Source organism: Limulus polyphemus, unplaced genomic scaffold (assembly GCF_000517525.1).
Source record: "Limulus polyphemus unplaced genomic scaffold, Limulus_polyphemus-2.1.2 Scaffold3822, whole genome shotgun sequence".
NCBI classification, from domain to species: Eukaryota; Metazoa; Arthropoda; class Merostomata; order Xiphosura; family Limulidae; genus Limulus; species Limulus polyphemus.
In genome coordinates, this window is record NW_013669432.1 from 68248 (window position 1) to 73656 (window position 5409).

Sequence of the window (5409 nt, forward strand, 5' to 3'; positions counted from 1 at the left end):
TCATGTTTCTATGCGTGTCTGAAGAACAAGAAGAGCATAATTTATAATTACATGAACGTTTTTGTACTTCTGCTTATTCTAAACTTATTCATGTTTCTATGCGTGTCTGAAGAACAAGAAGAGCATAATTTATAATTACATGAACGTAGTTTGTTCTTCTGCTTATTCGAAACTTTTTCATGTTTCTTGGCGTGTCTGAAGAACAAGAAGAGCATAATTTATAATTACATGAACGTAGTTTGTTCTTCTACTTATTCTAAACTTATTCATGTTTCTAGGCGTGTCTGAAGAACAAGAAACACGAAAGTTGAAAAAGGTCCAAAGTTTCAGCCTAAAAGGAAGACAAATCTGAAAGCTAGATTTGATTTTATTTTTTCTCCTCTTGTCTGATCGAATAATGAGAATCTGACCGATAAGTTACGTTGCGTACCAAAGGTCTCAATAGGTGGAGCGCGTTTTTACGGCAACAAGTGACGAACCGTAAACCTGCTGATTCAAAGTTAGGAAATATTAAGAACAAGGCCACGCCCGGTCCGAGAAAGCTATATGGTAATCTGCAATCATTCTATTAGTATTGTAAAAAAAAAAAAGTCAACTGTAACTATATATCTACCCGCCCCCCAGTGGCCCAGCGGTATGTCTGCGGACTTACAACGTTAGCATCCGGGTTTCGATACCCGTGATGGGCAGAGCACAGATAGTCCTTTGTGTAGCTTTGTGCTTAACTACAAACCAACCAAACAATATATCCACCATTGTTACGGAACTCTTTTTCCAAACTATTGTATAGTTGGACAACGTTTCGGCTTTCTAGAGTAGGCACACATTTTTCCATGCATTGCAATTACAAAACGTTCTTTTTCTAACATTTAACTGGTTTATAAGTTTTACTCGACAGTTTTAACATCACTATAAGTGATAAGATTTTCAAACTACCCCGGAGGAGCTACTTTAATTAATGATTTTTTTTTAGAATTACACATGCCAAATTGTCTTCGTTAAAGTGTATTTTGCTTCATGTGATACTGATATCAATGCAGATTAATGTGCACGCATGTGCAGCGAAACGTCGTCCAAGAAAATTTAGCCAAATCACCCATATTCTTCCTTAATGAAGCACCGATTTTCAAGAACCAGATCTGAATCTCTGAAACAGAACTTGACAAACATATTTAAGTTATATATATATATATTTTAAAACTTCCTCGTGATTTTAACTGTAATTATTCGTAAGGATTTTAGTGTTAACCTGGTGAACTAAAGTTTTCATATTAAAGCCTTATTTACGAAGACCTTTTAACTGTTTGAACTCATTAGTAACAGAATATAATCATACGAGAACAGCAATAACTAATTCACTAATGTGTTTTGTTTTGGATTAATTTGTAAGCCTGCCTTTAAGTGACACGCAATGTCATGCAGGAAGATGGTAAGATGTCAATAATCAATGGTATCAGAAACATAAAACATGTCTTTACCACACGTACACGTGTTATTTCATGTTTCAGTAGTAGAACTTTTAACCCTAGACAACCTAATCTAGTATTTAATTCACTCTGTTACGCGTGCTACGTTTCGTATCCTATCGGGATCAACGACTTGTTTTCCAAGTGTATGATTTCATCGAAATACTCCTTAATATACTCGAGGATTAAAACTAACAAAACTAAGTTAACGTTTTTTGTTTTGCTTATAAATGATAAAAAAAAAACATTTCTGAAATATAAGCAGCAGCTTTCAGTAAAATACATATTTAACATGGGAAAACGTACAATATTTTTCGTTATATCCTAAGGTTTTCAGCTGTCACTAAATCTCTTACTGTAAAAAAAAAAAAAGCACACAAGCTTCTCTGGCATCAACTTTAGATCAATTTCAGAAGAACGACCATGTGACTGGCTGCAAACGCAAGTAAATTTTCGATTTCAAACCGCAGCTAACGTGCATAATTCATGGCCTACAAAAGTCAGACGTCGCGTCGATTTCACTTTGGTGTTATGGTTTTCTGAGCGGCAGTATTTTGGCATTAAAATGAACGATAAATTATGTTGCTTCAAATTTTTATACTAAAAGAAAATAGTACTAAGATAAGCGAGAATAGTTGTGACATGTTTTACCAAAACATAACAATCTCATTTAGGCTTACGTGTATGGACGTTTTGTAAATTAACTAGCGAGGTTACGATGGTCCGAAGCCAGATCTTTTCAACACATTAAAAAATATAAAAAATTATAAAAAATGCAATATTCAATATTCATGAGATTCAATGAGATAATACCATAATAGGCTTCCTTACATTACAAGTTTCCACTAGTTCAGTCAAAGACGTACGCTTGGTCTGTGGTAAAACTCTTGATTTTTGAACTGTCGACCCGGAATTGAATCTTTGTGATATCACAAAATATTCCCTGCACTTTAAGCTGTGGGTGCGTTATAATAGTGAGAGTCAATCCTTTTGTGTGAATAGTGGGTAGTAGAGTGCTACTGGTTGGCTGTTTAACCATCTGGTTAATAGTTAAATATTTGAAACACTAGCAGGTAGCCGTAAGAGTTTTGCTATAAATACAAATACAAGTATAATCAAAGGAAACGTAAGCTACGAGGGTCTTTTAAATTATGTGTAGGCACACGTATTGATGACGGAAGGAATGGTGACTGACCAATTATAGATATTAAGGTAGTTGTTGAAAGTCCATTTTGAAAGGCCTTTAGGAATGCTGTCCAAGGACATCTTGTCAGACTGGTGTTATTATTATTATTATTTATTTCTGCAATTAGCTGGTTTACGTGAGCCAAAATTGTTTTGTTGTCATTTTCTTAGCTATTTGAATGATTACAGCCATATAATGCATTGAATAAAGCCATCGAATTGTATATTATACAACGATTACCTTTCTAAGTACATAACTTACGAGAAATTCTCTATGGAATGATAATTATTAACCTAATAATCTAGCAGTATTGACTATTAAACCGAAAAAAAAAAGACCATCCTAAAAATGAAGACTTTATTAAACCATCTGGATGATGAAGCTATATTAAGATAATTATAATAGTTTGATATGTCTGATACAGCCTTTATGAAAACAGTAAAATATTAATACCTTACTGGTTACTGAAGCGCCCTCTAGTGGCACAACGATAAGTATGAAGGATTATAACGCTAAAGTCGACATTTCGATACCCGTGTTGGGCACGTTAAAGATAACCCATTGTGTAGCTTTGTGCTTAACTATAAACATACGAGAGAAAGTTCCCGAGACTCAAACAGTTTGAAGCACAAGAGAAACTTTAAATTCATGTGTGAAAATTGATTTCATGTTGATCCCCTGTAAGCCTGTTTTATGTGTTTGCGTTCTGTCCACCGCGGGACAGAACGAATTCCGGATTTTAGCGTTGTAAGTCTTTCTTATATCTCACAATTCTTTAAAGGGGAAACGTATTCACCCGTGTTTAATCATTCTCCAAAAGTATAATTACTCAAAACAGTAGTCCCCTCCCTCCCCCCCCAAAAAAGAGCCGTAAAAGGAATGTAAATGAAGTAGGCCAGAGATAAAAACATTGTACAAAAATGAATATTTCGCAAGCAAAAATGATATTTTAGCTGTAACGATAATCAACCCGCTATCATTCAGTATTTTAATACGTATTGTTTGAGATAAAAAAAATGTGTTAAAACTATACTTAAACAATCGACTTCTATATAAATTTGATAACACTTTAAGTGCTTTATGTGGTTTACATAGTAGAATATACGTCTGTGTCCGCTCAATTTTAACTATTTTTATATAAAACTCTTAGATATGAAAAATATACTTAAAGAGAAAGATGAGGTCTTTCTACTATTATTCTTAATGTTAGAGGTATCTGTAGAAGAGTTAGAATGTAACTTAATGTGAGAGGTATCTGTAGAAGAGTTAGAATGTACCTTAGTGTGAGAGGTATCTGTAGAACAATTAGAATGTACCTTAGTGTGTGAGGTATCTGTAGAAGAGTTAGAATGTAACTTAATGTTAGAGGTATCTGTAGAAGAATTAGAATGTAACTTAATGTTAGAGGTATCTGTAAAAGAATTAGAATGTACCTTAGTGTGAGAGGTATCCGTAGAAGAATTAGAATGTAACTTAGTGTGAGAGGTATCCGTAGAAGAGACAGAATATAACTTAATGTGAGAGGTATCCGTAGAAGAGACAGAATGTAACTTAATGTTAGAGGTATCTGTAGAAGAGTTAGAATGTAACTTAATGTTAGAGGTATCTGTAGAAGAGTTAGAATGTAACTTAATGTTAGAGGTATCTGTAGAAGAATTAGAATGTACCTTAGTGTGAGAGGTATCCGTAGAAGAGACAGAATGTAACTTAATGTGAGAGGTATCTGTAGAAGAGACAGAATGTAACTTAATGTGAGAGGTATCTGTAGAAGAGTTAGAATGTAACTTAGTGTGAGAGGTATCTGTAGAAGAGTTAGAATGTAACTTAGTGTGAGAGGTATCCGTAGAAGAGTTAGAATGTAACTTAATGTTAGAGGTATCTGTAGAAGAGTTAGAATGTAACTTAGTGTGAGAGGTATCCGTAGAAGAGTTAGAATGTAACTTAGTGTGTGAGGTATCTGTAGAAGAGTCAGAATGTAACTTAATGTGAGATGTATCCGTAGAAGAGACAGAATGTAACTTAATGTGAGAGGTATCCGTAGAAGAGACAGAATGTAACTTAATGTGAGAGGTATCCGTAGAAGAGACAGAATGTAACTTAGGATGTGAGGTATCAGTAAAACTTTTATCTGATCTAGAGATTGTGAACTTTACATATATATCCCCATTTCAGATCCCTTTTTTGATTACGTATTTTTTTAAAAGTTAAATTGATTGCATGTTAAATAATCTGTAGAATAGTTTAAATTAATCATATAAAAAATACCTTCAACTGTAAAGCTGTACGACTGTATTTTAAATGTTGTCTTTTATCAATGTAGAAAAATTTAATAAATTAACATCATGTTGTAGTGTCATATGATGGAACCCATTTACCAATACAGAACCAACACGGGGTGGGGGGACAAACATTTTCTTATATAGCTTTATCGCGAATATTAATATTGACACGTGAGTTTACGACAGAATTGTACAACACGACTCATTGAAAGATATTTGCGACACAATTAATCCAGTTAATTCAGTGTCACAGGCAAAATACCAAACTTGAAAGTATTCCATGTACTTTAAATTTAAATATACATTTGAATTCTTAGTTTGTTTGTTTGTTTTGAATTTCGCGCAAAGCTACACGAGGGCTATCTGCGCTAGCCGTCCCTAATTTAGCAATGTAAGACTAGAGGGGAGGCAGCTAGTCATATCCACCCACCGCCAACTCTTGGGCTACACTTTTTACCAACGAATAGTGGGATTGACC